At 39.7% G+C, this 16,436-nt stretch overlaps 1 protein-coding gene and 1 non-coding gene across 2 annotated transcripts in view; both read left to right on the top strand.

The window, feature by feature from the left end:
• LOC124163754 (protein APCDD1-like) overlaps positions 1-16,436 on the top strand; it is a 90,681-nt gene that overhangs the window by 48,882 nt on the left and 25,363 nt on the right. The gene's annotated exons all lie outside the window — the stretch shown is intronic.
• Positions 9,969-10,040, top strand: Trnam-cau. The gene has a single exon. It is a non-coding gene; the product is annotated as a tRNA-Met (tRNA).

Below are 16,436 nucleotides of genomic sequence, written 5' to 3' on the forward strand. Positions count from 1 at the left end.
TAATGACGCTGGAGGCATATTCTTAATTTTTTTCTGCCCCAAGATTTTTTCCTCCGGAGAGTCTAGGATTAAATTGGCGACAAAAAATTCTTTAAAAAGTTGTGGAGACTGCTGCTCCCGTCAGTCACTCGCGATGGTCTAACGTCTGTATAACGTTTCTTAATATCCTACGAAAAACCACGCCCCCCACCCTCAGTTGATGCTTCAAGACTACGTCAGCGGCACGTCCTTCCGGAAAAGAGGCGTCGACAGAAGCGACAGGCCGCCGCGCTGAGTTGACAATTTCCAATGCGCGGCGTCCATCTCGATACGGACGTTGAGCGTCAACTTTTTTTTTCGACCGACGCCAAAAAAAATCCCTATCCTCCGGCTCCTATCTCGTCGTTTCCGGTACCGCAATGCTGGGAGAGACTTGCGAAACGTATTACCGTCCCAGATCATTTCCCTGGGTTTGGGCTGTCATGTCTCGGCGCGAATGGGGTACGAATACCAGTCCCCAAAACTTCGCAATCCTGCGGTGCATTGCAGAAAGAAGGAAATGAGAAAAAATATATACACAGAGTGGTCGAGATGCATAAAAAAGATTTTTGAATCATTCCGATTCCACGACCACAAGAAAAATACTGTATTAAGAACACTTTTCCGTATTTTCATGATGTCTGAATAATGTGTTTGACGCATCACGTCCTTGACGGATCCTTGATCAATAGAAAAAATAAGAAATTTGAGCTACTTTTGGTATCCTCTTTTTTGATCAGGATAACTTCAAAAGCGTTTTAGAAATATTATCATTTTAATTCCTATATGAGGCGTCTAATCATGCAGTCATTACATTTCACCATCTAAATCGGTCAAGGATCGGCTACTTCTCCGGGAAACGGTGTTAAAGTCGTCACCAATCACTCAGAAAGTAAGCCATCATTCGAGCGGAAAAGAACAAGCCACAAAATTTGTTTAGCAGTACATCTCTTTCGTAAATAAATAAGGTTTGTGTACGAGCACATAATGGCGATCCTTAAATTACGGTCTCCTGACGGAACATATAAAGGTCACACATTTTCAGGAACACCTTGGTGATGTAGCGCACGCAATAGTATAACTGACAAATTTAAAATGAAACTGTGAATTGTATAGTGCGGAATGCTAATGTCAACCGATGAGGCGTCGCGCTGTGATTAATCCAGTTTTTTCCAAATGAACCGTTTCTATAGTATCAGACCAAATGTGTTCAAGAGCGCTCAAAATGGTTTCACATTTTGTTAGCATTCATAAGCGGAGACCAATATTTAACTCCCAAAATTTGACAAATTTTAGAGTTATAATGTTTTTGAAAAGTTTAAAATTGAAATGATCGTGAATATATATTATTAAAATCTTGACGTTTCACTTTCCATTGAGCACTGAATGTAGAAAATAAACTTTACAATCGAAACATAAAAACGAAAATACTTATTTTAATTTTTGAAATATTTGCGCAAGATAATTTTCATCTTTTTCATATTTACTCTGAGGTGGTGGTAACTGGAAAAATCTAGAAATACTGAAACTTATAATTTAAGAATTATTATCGAAAATAGAATGCACTAAAATTCCGATACCTCTAAATCGTCGTGAGCATTAATTTTAACGAAAATAAAATTTCCAATCAAAATAATCATCATGAAAAGAAACGCTATCTTCGAAGCCAGCCAGCCAATCTAACCCATCACATGCTCTCCGATGTTTCCCTTTCAAACACGGTCCTATGCGCATATGCCAAAAATCGTTGTATTTATCTTTACTCCGAGACTATAGCTGGAGTTTTTCAGCACTTTGCACGAGGGAGATGGTTGGAGGAGGAAGTGTGTGTTTGGTGTTGTGAATGCGTGAGAATATTGTGTGCGCGGGTGGTGGATATGCTTGGAAGAATAGGGTGCGGAGGGTCGTCATCGCGTTTGACAGGAGGGAGTGGTGGTGGGTGCGTGTGGAGGAGCAGGGACCCTTTCAAGAGCGGCAACAGCTGCTGCCACGGCTCTCCTCCGCACTCTCGCTGTCACGAAGGGTTTTGTGGGGAGATGAAGCTCTGGGTAGGGAGGGAGGCGTTTCAAGAAGGGGTGAATGCATGCAAGGGGAATCAGAAGGCGGGGGAGGGGGGGGCGTTTACTAATCAGAGAGGGAAAGAGAGGAAGGAGGAGTGGCATCTAGAAATATTTGTAGATAATATCAGCTAGAAATGAAACGCCCGTAAGAATATATTATTAATAATATATAGTGAAGATGGAAATATTAAGATATAATATATTTATATTTCACTCCCACTTGAATGATAGGTGTGATGGAAATAAACCATCCAATCCAAATAAAAAACAGGTAGACGAACTACTAAAATTAAGGCGACATATACATACATAGAGCTAATTTTCCTCGTTCATATTTACTCTGAGGTGGTGGTGACTAGAAATCTATAAATAATCTATCTAAATATCTAGACATTGAAACTCTAACTTCGGAATTATCATGGAAAAAGCTATGAAATGAAATACTAATGAATGGAATGTACTACAATTTTGACACTTCTCCTTCTTCGTGCGCATTAATCAACGAAAATCAATTTTCCGATCGAAATAACTAGAATAAAAACAAACGATATCGTCTTTCGGGCACAAAGTGCAAGAGCATTGTAACATTTGCAACGCAAAGGGAGGAAAAATAGGGGAGAGAGATAAAACTGGCGAAATCTTGTGAGTTATATAGGATGATTTTCTGCAGCATCAGTCATTTACGGTACTGTACTACTGGCACTAAGATTGATATCCTCCGACCCGCCGTTCCGACAAACATCAAGTTTCCGATGCTCAATCGATCCTAAAAACGAAACATTTGCAGCGAACATTAAAAAGTCATTTCGAGGATGGAAGAGTAAATAATGAAGTGCGAAGAAGAGTGGGAGACAACTTTTTTTGTAAAAATTCTTAGTAGAAGACGGGAAAACTTAGTTGGCCACATTCTAAGGCATAATGGCCTGACGAAAACAATTGGGGAAGGACCGGTGGAAGGAAGGAAGGGTGATAGATGGCCCCGAATCAGTTACATTGGATGGGTTATAAAGGATTTAAAAGAGAAGAAATACGTTACAATGAAAAAGTTATCTGGTAGGAGAGCTGAGTCAAACCCATCACAAAATTGTTGACTACTGTTGATGATGATTTGAGGATGGAGTGCTCTGTCAGAAAATTATCTAAGATGAAATATTTTCGATTTTTTTCGGCATCTATTCACGGCTCTGCAATTCTCAGTCTGGTATACTATTTTAAGGCTTTGAAAAGTGGTATCCAAAGCAGCGGTGGAAGATGCAATGAAGTAGAGGGGAGGAGTTGGCGGAGATAAATAGCTGAGAAAAGGGGCCTGAGCCTTCCACAGTACGATCTCTATTGCTTCAAAGACGTCGAAAATAAAATCTATATCACTTTCAGGAAAATTGAAGATATACTGGAAGCGACGGAACGGATTTGAGTATGGTAACCGAGCTGGTATCCTAGCTATTTCCCACTGTTCCCTGATTAATGCTGCTGTAGACTCGGAGGCTGAGCGCTAGGCTTAGATTGTTGGAACAATTGAGAATGGATATTTTTAGGAGCGACACGGAGAACATAATATTAGAGCCCCACTATATTTCCAGGTCCGACAGAAGCGATAAATTAAGAGAGATATTTTGCCGAACGGATAAATATGCGAATCCTTTATCCCCCGAACCATAAAGGGTTAATAAATGCCAGTCGTAATTTCGTAAGCATTTCCTATTTATGTGCAACTGGCTGGTGTCCTAAGACGCCACGCGCCTTTTACGCGGCTTTCGGGGTAGTATGTAAATGTAATATCATTTTCCTAGTTTCCATCTTTATATGCCCCAAGTAATTATCTCTTGGTCTTCTTCGGGAGAATTTATCTCTTATTTTTTCGCTCCATTATATATCTCACGCATCACTCAGTACTATAACATATCCTATCCAGCGAGTCCTTCTCTGGCACAGAATACTTGTTAATTCCCATTGGCCATTGTATCCACCATTTTACTACACTCGAAGCAAAGAAGCGAAATGTATCTTTTTCTGGCCAAATTCATTTTTAGCAATCGCATATCTTCAGGAATGGATAATAAAGAATACAAATAAAAAAATTGTAATCTGAATCTGAATCTGAAAAAACTGAATCATTCAGTCGCTTTTTAAATAAATCTTGAATCACATAATCATTTTTTCCGCCCCTCAAAATGATAGTTCCAGCGATAGGTTGTCAGGGACCGAAAGAGTGATCGTTCGACGTTGGTTCGACCCATCATTTTCCGAATCACACGGTCTTTCCCACCGTCCTTTTTTCCATCGCTTATTCCGTCACTTTCTCGCATTTACAACTGTAATTCAATCACAATCTAAGCCAAGCTTGGCGTTACATCTGTCAGCGGCCGTGCGTTCTAACTGGCTAAAAGACGGCATCAGCGACGAAAAAAGGGACGTATCGAGTGATGAGAAAAAGGATGGGATTTCCATCCCTCGAGCCATCGTAGAAAATGATCACTTGGAAGGTTCATTTTTCCGCCATCATTGGATCGATCCCTGGAGATGTCCCTCAAAAAGGATGAAAAAAAATGATCGTGTGATTCAGGCTTGAGCTAGCACGTGTTTGACCAAAACAGCCCATAGCTAGTGAAGGAGCAGTTATCTTCAAGTAAATTGAAAGAGTGTGGATGGGATGGATTGAGACGAATGTAGAACGGAGAGGCAGCTGAGAGGGGCTTTCATCGTAAGCGAACGTCAAACAGCCCATATCCAAAAGGCAAATAAAAGAGGAGCGCTTAGGAACGGGCCTTGATCTAGTGTAGGCTCTCAAAATCATGCTTTTGCAGCGCAGCATGGGGCGATTAGAATATTTCCCAGAGGTGTTTACGCAAGGGACGGGTGCATGCTAGAAATACCCCATGGAATCTAGTTGTTAAGGCGTGAGGGAGTGAAAGGGGATAAGCCGGAGTTAAGATGGGGAAATTTCTCAATGGGAAGTGTTCCTTGATGCACACTCTTAAAGAGATTAGCTTCAACTGAATCAGTATTCGCTCCATACTATGACCCCGGGAGAAAAAAATTGCTTCACTCAAACAGATCCGTCGCTTGTTTGTCACGTAATTTCGCATCAATACGCCGCGGATTACAATGAGTCAGCTTCCCAACCATCTTTGGACACGAGAATAGCAATTTCGAAATCAATTCATGGTCAATAGAACTAAATTCTATTCGAATATCTTTAATTGGGTTTGATTAAAAACATTTTACCAGCAAGTTATTACTAAAATTAAGGCAATAAATGCAATGAATGGGAATTTCTTTCTTTGACTTTCAACTTCGTGGAATGAAGACTTAGCGTAAAAATACTCATTATAATATACATATTTCATCGAAACTCCAACGGTTTAGACCAATTTAAGTCAACATCTAGGGGTGAATACGTTTTTCTGTTACACGTAAATATTTTTCTTTGAATAAATTGTGATACTGTTTCAAATGTATTTAAAATGTCTGAAAATGTTGTGTTGCTAGATACCCGGGTATCCGTATTCGGGATGCAATTGTATGTATATGCTTCTATAGGTTCATATTTTGTTTTTGTTTTTAGTTTTTTTCTCTATTTTTGCATTTATTGAGTCTTGATGTAGTGTTTTTTTTCTTTGAACCTTTTTCAAATGATTTTTACTGAATTGTTGTGCACTTGTAAATTATCTCATGGGCCAAATGGCCCACGATAATAAATTAATTGAATTCAATAGTATAAAGAACCTTTGGCTCCTTGATAATGACCTGGAGTTGTCGAAACCAGCTAAGTTTTAAGTATGGCTCAAGAAAAGAGGTCAGTAGATGGGAAGTAGGAGTGAATGGGGTTTTGGAAAATCCTATTTAAGAATTGAGCGAATTCCATCTCTTTCGAAAGAACTAGTAGTACTTAAATGGATCTTAATTCGTAATTTACATTTCGAATGCGATTTATAAAAGTTTACGTGATTTTTAACCTCAAATACCCAAAAGAGTCCATTGCACATTATCCGCGCATCATTTTAGTGAAAGTGACTGTTAGGATAACAATGAGAGAGTCAGCGCTTTGGATGGTGACTGTAAACAAACTCCAATTGGGTGGTTTCCTATTATTTTTTTATTGCCTAAATCGAAAGTTTATTACTCCTGGAGTCCGCATTTCACGCTCTTAGATTTTTAAATGACAATATCTATTTTTCGCGATTAAATGAAAAGTGCAAATTTTCAAGCGCGCGAAAACGCGAAGGGTAAGTATGAATGATGGGAAAAGCCCGTGTGACGTCAGTCTGCTTCCCGCTGCCGCATTCTGAGGTGACCTTGGGGCGAGGCTTTGAGCGCTGATACGATGCAGGCTGCTAGCAGGTAGCTGAGTACCCTGCTAGCAGGTAGCGCTTGGCTTAAATAAGGATTATTAATACCTTATCAAACGAAGGAAACTTTCCGACTATAAGCAGTTTTAATAGGTGATTATTAAGACATGTTTCCCTGAAGTCTGTGCCTCATGCATGTATTGGTAATCTCGGACGATGTAAAACTCCTATCTACGCGTATAGAAACTAGGTCCCTGTGACGTCACGTGGAGTGGCTTCGAATGGGCGCCAATCGGGCCTTTTTCAAATGCGGTTAAAATTGACTATTGCCATTCGTCTGAACTGGGATTTCTAAAACCAAATAATTTGTATATTATGAATACACTAATGGTGAGTAACGAATCGCAATCAATGCCTATCGTTTTCTTTGATGAAGGAAACTACCCTATTACTACACGCATGCCATGGTGCAGCTATGCCGTTAAAGGTTGAAAATTTCCACAAAGATTTCTTAGAATGAATATTTTAGTTGTAAGAAAAATATTCTCAAGTACATATGCAAGCAGCGAAACGCGTTCTGGAAAGTAAATCGGCTCTTATCTTTGTGGGGACTCTCAATGTTATCCTTAAATAATAATGATGTTAATCTATTCCACCAGGCGCACCTGAAACAGTACTTCTGTTTGAAACTTACTTCATAGTTTGTAGTGGCCTCGAGGATAATTCTGTTGATGCAGGCACCCTAATCCTCGACTACTTTAGGCTTTGTAGCACGGAATGCAGTGTTTGAAAAGCGCCCCTCGTCTAAAAATGCATTTTCTAATGGATTCCGAAGCGCACAGTTACACGCTGAACCCCCTTAATGCATCCAATTTGCGCCGTGCTAGGATTTCAAGCGAGTCTACGTGGGTGGGTGAGTGTGAGTTGGTTTGCGAAGAAAGGGGAAAACCAAATAGGAGATGAAAGAAGCGAGACGGGATTCTCTGCGGATTTGGCGGATGGATGCGGAGCGGAGTTTGGGAAGGGATTTTAGAAGTAGCGGCGGCAAATGCAATGGGGTAAACGGTCGTGGAGTCTGAGGGATGAATAACATACACAGGAAGGCTAATACTAAATGCTATCGACAATGAGATCTCCGAGGAAGGTTGAAGGTACCACAGAGTAAAAATAAAGTAGAGTATAAATGAATTGCTATGAGAAAAAATTCACCTGGACCGGGAATCGAACTACGGACCTATGCCTTTCCTGGCCATCGTGCAGACTACTACGCTAACAATTTTAACTACCACGACCTGGATTCATATTTTGGTAGAGGCAGAAAATTTTCAGATTCAATCCTACCCTTAGGTAGGCTATTTAGACTCCATGATGATATGTCCATAATAAAAGTATAAATTTACTGCCGAATATTTATATAGTACTTGAACTGAACCGTTTATTTTTATTTCCAATTTATCTCTCTCGCTCCTGACATCACTTGTAGTCAAGGTTTGAGACATATTCAGACGCTCTATTCCATGTTTACAAATCAGATATGAATACGGGGGTGTATTTGAAGAGGGATTTTTACTCAGTGGCGGAGAATTCAATGGAATGAAGGCGAAGGGTTAGTGGAAGAGTGGAGGAGGGATGTGGAGAATAAGCCTCACAGCCCTCCACCATGAGATAGGTATCTCTCGCTTTACTCACCCAGACGAACGTTTAGTCAATCTCAAAACACTCTAGTCGCCACGCAGATTCTTTGGAACTACGAATCGATCCCTATCCCTCCATTGGTATCCAGCTCTTCCATTATTATTTGATCGAATTTCTAAAGATCGGATACGAGTGACGTGACGCTTCTTAAGATATCCTCCTTGCGCTATGTACCAGACATTTTTGCATTCCCTAATGGATGTGTTCACCAATATTTTTTGCTGCTGATGGATCCTTGAGGAAATCGAGGTATCTCGATTCATGTCTACAAGTCTTACGCAGTGAAGACTTGGCGTGACGTCTTTCAGACGAAATATATCTATACAATACCACTGAGGAGGTTGTGCCGGTTCTAAACTCTGAAACCAAAATTGAAATACTAATTTTGATATTATTATGGACAAGGGAAAACGTAAGCAAATGAATCATTCATAATGGATTTTATTAAAATCCTAATATTTCTTCTGCGTGGGAATAAAAGCAAATTGCAATAAAATTTCCAATCGAAATAAACAATATTTATACACACTCTATCGTCGGAATCAGCCAATCAGAAACGTCACTCCTGTCGCGATATTTCGGCTTTCGCCATTTCAATATTGGTTGCTGTCCCAGGCGACGATTATCCACCGGCTCGAAATCTGCGTGTGTGCTTCATAACTTCAACTAACACTAGCTTGTAAATAGCATTTTTTATTACCTTAACATCAAAGGCATGTCGTTTTCATAGCTCTAAAGTTTCAAGATTTCACATTATAGGGCCCTTGGTAGAGATGAATGTTTTTTCTTCCGTGGAATTATGCTATTTCAAGTTTTTCAACAGTAAATTCATGCTGGAGTCCTGTTTAGTGAGAACCTGATATAAAGAAGCTACGCGATTTTCGTGAGCGTAAAGTGTCAAATTTGACGAATAAAATACTTTTGAATGGCGTCCTTTGAAATTTTTAAAGTCTCTACATGAATTTTATAACAATTGGGTGATATAATCCCTCTCTAATTAAATTTATCCAAAATTTAGTTTTTTAAGATACTTTTTGCAAAGAAATATGCAATTAATTAGAAATATTGTTTATGACAACTGTGGTCTCGTACTCAGCGCCTTGCCACCATTGAAGCCGAAAAAATTCAATGATTAAGCGAATTCTATAAGTTCAGATAAAGAAACTGACAAGAGCATGTGTGTTCCACGGTTGAGCAAATTAAAACGGAGAAACGTTTCATAATCGGGCCAGGGCCACGCATATATTTCTTTTCCTCGCAGGCGAGGAGACATGAGATTTTTTCATACCGGGGCCCGTTGATACAATGCCTCATTTGTCTCACTATACGTCTCTTGATTAATGGAGGGTGAATAAACATCTGCAAGGCGCTCGGCTAGGAGCAGTCTCTTTGATTTTTACCGCCTTTGCACTCGAGTATTTTTTCAAAGCCAATTGAGAACCTCTTCCGGCTTTTGCCCACCAATTTTCTCCAATGGAGGAGCCTGGATGAGAGTCATGCCCGCGTAAGAAGCATCAGCATTGCTGTTGAAAAGTACTACCTCAATGAATGAACAGTACAGCACTTGATGACGAACAAAAGATGAGGACCACCTACTTTATTAAAATATTTTAAGTGTCCTGTCCGCCTGCAGCGCGGTTTTCTTTGTGATCAGTGCATTGGCTACGTGATGTTTTTTCAGACCCATTGTGCATGGGAACGTTCACTACACAGACTATATTAAGATGAATGCCTCGCAAAATGGGCAGGTTTTACCGTCTTCTGCGGTTGTTCCCATATCCGCAACTGTTAATGTGTCATTTGAGACTCATGCGAACATGATAACCCAGCACTCCTACCCTAATTTTCAGACGTGTTCACTCAACTTACGATTACTATCCACGAATATTACTATTACCGTCCACGAAGCAGAGTGGCGCAGTGGAAGCGTGCTGGGCCCATAACCCAGAGGTCCGTGGATCGAAACCACGCTCTGCTATACATTTTGTAGTAACAGGTGATAAATATCTCCTCGACCGTCTAATATCCTTACTGACTTGCGTTACCAATTAAGGACAAAATAGCAACAAAATGAAAACTTTTTTCATTCAATAGCATTCAACAAGGATTACGGAACCTCTGGTGAGAAGAAAAAGACTTTTATAGTAGCCGAATAATATGGGGAAAGTTTTCCTATAACCTATACCGTGAAAGCGATTAGTAGTTTTTTAAGGCAGCAATCGTAATTAGAAGGTGATCACTGTTAAAAGTAATGGAATAGAGGGAATGAATTCTATGACGTGAGGATGAATAATTATTCTTCTTATATAATTATAATTCTTCAGGATCTTGAACTTTCTTGCATGTAAAAAATATTTACGACGTAGTTTCGTCCAGGGACTTGTCCGTTTTTATTTTCGTAAAATCCAAAGATCAATTCTCTGTCATCCATAAGATGAGACTTCCATTTCATTATTTTATGGATATCTCAGAAATTTCGGAAAATATCTGCCGATTTTCCCACATAAATCATCGAAGAGAGCATATAGATATGTAAAAATTAATGCAGTAGAAACCAAAAATCACCTTTTGAGTTTTCAAATATTATACACGATAAGGTCATTAAGGTATATTATACACAGAAGCAGTTTAAAAATTTCGGAATCATAGGTTTAGAGGTACCTTCAATTTTTTCTTGAAAATGTCTTCGTTCTTTAAACATCCAAAGATTTTACGAGAAATGACGTCATGAACAGGACTTATATCCTCCAGCAGCTGAATGGCGACGTGGAAGAGTGTGTGGCACATTCCATACCTACGGTTCTAGACCACACGCTGCTATTCTTTATTCCTTCATAGTAAAGCTATAATGATAAAATCAAAAATAAATAGTCAACGTACGAGCTGCGTTACCTAATTGAAGTGACAGGTATCCGTCGACAACTTCCTGCTCGCATGAGGATTAAAATGCAGCGACCTCAGATGAAACCAGATAATCTTTTAAAACGCGAACGCAACTAAAAACCGATCGGGAGTTCCCAAAACTTCAAATCGTCAAAAATAATATAATTTTGAACACACAATTTAATTTATCACTATTGTCGAATACATAATTCCCATCAAATGGCTATAAATATTATTACAACAGTTGAATGACGTCAGGGAATATCACTACAACGCAGAAGAAACTTTCTACGATGCTTTTCATAAGCAGTATGAACCCATAATTTCGGGATATTCTATTTAATCCGGGTGAATGCTTCAAAAAACAGGCCGACGGAAACTCGGGTTTCTAGTTCAGAAGCCAGACAAAGAGAAAATATGTCTCCCCAACTCCTCGAAGTTCTGCAAAACGGCTCAGCTACGAAGAAAGCGGAGCGTATGGATTCAGGACGTTTCCATGCGGTCTTATTTACAAACAAAGAGGCGGTTTCAATGGTTTTAGTGCCCATTATAGTGGTCTTCCCCCACTTTTTTCTAACAGAGGCTCGCAATTTAAACCCGCCATTACACGAGTTGGCGTCTACATCATGATGTTCCCACATTTCCCTCCATGCCCCACTTAGCTTCCACATTCCCCTCGTCTGCTGCCTAACACTTAATAGCAATGAGGGAATGTCAGTTCCATTTCGTTTCTTGTTACTGGCATAAAATCAGATTCCAGAAATTCCGGTGAACCTCCTAAGTTGCATATTGGGCCGATTTAAGTGGAGGTTTCGAGGAGATAGTGCGGTAATTATATCGCAAAATCAAAAGTACCAGATAATTGCATTGGGATTCTACCCCTTAAGTAGTCACCTGAGATGAAGTCAAGTAATTACTCCCGTTGCGTCATATTGAACCAGAATTTAAACATAGTTATGGCCACATGATTGGAAATAACTATGGGTTTTAGCATTAAGGAACTGAAACTATTTTACTGTTTAATTTTTTTCCACAATATTCTGTGTTCTAAAACACATACAGATAATTCGCAAGTAGTGTCTTCTTATGTCAAATTTTAACGTTAACTCTCGCGACGATATATGGCCCGTGGCAGTTTTCGCACAATCAGCGAGGGCCGTTATATGGGCCCGCTGTCAGTAAAAGGGTTAAGACAAGAGAGGTGCGAATAACCCCACATGTATAGTTAATACAAGTAATCCTAAGGACCGATTCCTTCCATAGAGACCGAAAGACCTGACATACGAGTAGCAGAAGACCTGACTTGAGATTGATGGTCCCTCAGAACATTGAAAAGCACGGCTCTAGACTTAGGTTTCGGCCCATCCGAGGACGAGCATTAGAGACTTCCACAGCATCCGTACAGCATTGAAATGGACTCGGGTATCCCATTTCGGGATTTGAATAATTGATATTGCACATTCTCCTCGCCGCTCAAGAATTTCCTCGATGAATAGCTATCACGTTTCGTCCAGGACGGAGAGATGTTGGGAGGAAAGGAAGGAAAAAAAACGAGAATTTCATGAAAATTCTCGGCGTCAGACGTGCTCTTGGCTTGTCTCTCGGTCAGGGAAATCATCACGTGACTATCTCGACAAATATCTGTATTCCTCGGGTGCGATCGTCATCTTTCCTTTGACGCTCCACCGGTGGAATTTTCGGGAGGGAAGCCAAAGGGTGTGAGGGGAACACACCGGTATCTCGCATTCTGCTCACACACCTCATAGGGCTAGGAAAAGCTGAGGACACTGGATTATCTGGGATGGGACATCGGGAGGAAGTGGTCTTCTTCGATCCCGCCCAGACGATTTTACCACACTGGTCAGCGATGAGAAGATATGTCTCCACGATATCGGCGTGATCGACGTGCTCGGAGTCGATAAAAGGTGACAAGCCCGACACATACTCCCGGGAACATTTTCTTCATCACCGCTTTATTTTCATCGCTGCAGTCAGCGTTCCAAGCAGTGGCGTAGCCAGGAATATCGTTGGGGGGGTCCAAAACCTGGGGGCCCGGGGAAACATTTTTGAAAAACAGGATACTAACAATAAGTAGAGGGTTTCAAACTAATTTTTACACTTTTCATGGTCGAAGAAAAAACTTAATATTTCAAAGAAATCTTTTGTGAATTCATGATTTTTCTATATTGTTTTCTTTGATGATGAATCAAAGTAACATATTTCGGGGGGAAACCCGGACCCCAGTAACTTCCCCCTCGCTACGCCATTGGTTCCAGGTAAAACTCCCTGTCAATCCCTCATAGTCTATAATCCACAAGGTTGACCCAATTTTAGTGCCAAGCAGCTCTTTATGCATCTCATTTTCGCGAAATAAGAATATTATTCTCCAGAAGTGTCATTTGAAATATGAGATAAATATTTGGGTACTTAAATTGTAATATGATTAAAAATTGGACCCGTGAAAGAAACAACAAAAGAATTATTAAAAATTATTGAGAGAAAACTCTTTGCTCCGAAAACCGCTAACAATTTTTCTGCGCGTTCCACAAATATCTCAGCGAAGTTTCAAGTTTACGATAGTGTTCTTAATGAAAACTTACGATCACAAATTCGCGTACAAACATTCATGTACTTATATAGGTGAAAAATACTAACGCATTGGTCAGATTGGGTATGCGTTGAAAATCTAATGTAAACTGGAGCTTTTAGTATTCTTTCTGTCATCCAATTGAACGATTTGATATTGAATAGCAATTTTATTTAATATTATGCATAGAGTGTAATTATTCATATAGATGAAATTAAATTTTGAATACTTTCTCAAAGTCTCGTGGTTACGTTGGGGGGAGATTTTTATGCGGAAGAGAACACGTTCTAAACCCGGATAAAGCCATAGGTAACCTCAATACAAATCTTTAATGCTTAATTTAATGTTGGTTAAGCATAAATAACGATCATTTTCCTCATGATCATTTTCCCCATCCCTTTCAAGGGACAGCTCCAGCGATCGCGCCAATGATCGCAGAAAAATGGTCATTTCACGCGATGATTTTCCGCGATGGCTCCAGGGATGGATATCCCATCCTTTTTTTAATCCCTCGGCTCGTCCCTTTTTCCCTCGCTGAAACCATTGCTGGCACCGTCGTTCAGCCAATCAGAATGCACGGCCGCTTACAGCGATTGTAATGTACGCTTGGCTTTTAACTGAATAAGTGGTATGTAGGGGTAATTAAATACATTAAAATAATAAATACGAGAGTGACGGAATACGCGATGGAAAAAGAGACAGTACGAATGACCGTGTGATTTAGAAAATGATTGGTCGAGCGATCATTTTTGAAAACCTATCGCTGTAGCTAACACTCAGAGGAACGGAAAAAACGATCGTATGATTCATGCTTTAAGGGAGAACAAAAATACACTTTACCACTAAATCATAATGTAACCAGGCCTTCTAGCCTACACGCCAAGAATCCCTTGATTTGGATGCCCACATGATATACACCACCAGTTAGCACACACTTCAAGTCTCTCTTCCGTGACATGCGTGAAGTACGGCACAACTACAAAAATGAACTCCTACCTATATTCCTCGTCTCGCACGGAAACTTAATACGCTTAACGGGACCCACTTAGAGGAGAATCTTCAGAAGCTCTCGTTCCACACATCGTCTTCTTAGCTAACCCACCATTGTCCCACCCTTTCACTCCCTTTTAAAAAAAGAACCTCCTCTGAGATTCGAGGGAGAACCCTCATCGCCTTTCCCACAATCCCCTTCGTTTTGTGGAGATTTTTCGGGGAACCGCAGATCCCGCTCCGGAAAACAAACGAATATCTGGTTGCGTGGTCGTGAAAAAATAATAAACCGTGAGCGCTCTATGCCCCTCTTTTCTTCTCACAGGGCCATGCGCCTTACACGCAGTCCTCTACTCTATTTACGTCCACGACCTTCTTTTGTTTCTCTCGTTTCCCGCACTCCTTTCCGCACCCCCCCCCCCCCCCACTCCTTCGACATACGTCGTAATGCTGCCCCCTCTGCACTTCCGTTCAGGGGGCAGGAACTGGAACTGTGAGCCGCCGGCAGCACGGCGGCTCACAAGTCTTGTTCCTCAAAACAATACCTTGAATCTATTATAATCTCCTCAGTTCTGGGATTAAATATTAATTGCGTAATCTACAGTTTAAGGGTAGCGTACAAAATAATAAATAAATATATAAATATAAAATAAATGAACAAAATACTTCCTATGTTCCTCACAGTAAAACCTAATGCAACTAATCGGGTTTCGCCTACCTCATAGACATTTTCACGGTACATAAGGAGTGGGAAACTTATAATTGGCAGGGCTGGGCAGTGTTTCAAATACAAGTATTTTAAAATGCGTATTTAAAATACATATGTAATATTAATTTGGCATTTCATATACACGACCTGAGTTTATCTCGTATTTTTTATTTCAAATACAGATTTTTAGTACTAAGCTATTCAAGAATTAAAAAATACATTTGTAAAACACTTTTAAAGTAGCTCTGATAACACCCCTGTACAATATGCTTCAGAGATTACTTCGTTTTCGTTAGAATCGTTTCCTTCTTGTTTGCATCTATCCATAACGAGCCAAGGCAGGTTATTTTGTAAGGTATTTTTATAAGGTATTTTAAAAGGTATTTAAGATACTATTTTGCAGTTTGTTTTCCACAAACCCAAGTCAAAAGTATTTTGCATTTCAAATACATTTGGCGTGGTATTTTGTATTTCAAATACTTCTCAGCCTGTCCATCCCTAATTAAAGTATTAAAATTTTGAATGAACATGAATCCAGATCTTATAGCTAATGAGACCAGTATACCACGACTACAACTTCAAAGTCGAACGTTAAATGCGGCATTTAAATTTGTGCCGTTGGTACTCTTCTCATCTGTTATCTAGGGCGCTTATTACGACCCCTGAGTGCATAATAACCAAACTTTGCGATTTATAATTGTGTAGGCCAAATATCAAAACTACTACCCCAGAGAACTTGAATACAAATAAATTTTCATTCATTAATAGGGGTATTTGGGAAGGAGATCACTATCAAAGGAACTCTTAAATCCTTACCCAAAAAAAGCAAATAGATTCGAGAAGTAGCTCAAAAGACAAATCTGTCGCAAATTGAAAGTAGGTTTAGCCTCTCAATACAGTGATTGACTTCTTTTGTTGTGAGCCCTTGGTTTTTCTTTTTGATCAATTGTTATTTTTTCTTACTTATTATTATTATTATTATTTATTATGTAAGGCACGATGTGGTGGAAGTTCTTAATAATACTAAAATTAGACATTGCAATAATTCCACTGGGTGTTATTTTAACGCAACGCGTTTCGTTGGTACAAACAACATTATCAAGTGGAAGTTGTTTGTAACAACGAAACGCATTTTGTTGAAGTAAAACCCAGTGGATTTATTGCAACGTCTAATTTCACAAGTTTTATTCGTTTGATTTGCCCCT

Source organism: Ischnura elegans, chromosome 8 (genome assembly GCF_921293095.1).
Source record: "Ischnura elegans chromosome 8, ioIscEleg1.1, whole genome shotgun sequence".
Taxonomy (NCBI): domain Eukaryota; kingdom Metazoa; phylum Arthropoda; class Insecta; order Odonata; family Coenagrionidae; genus Ischnura; species Ischnura elegans.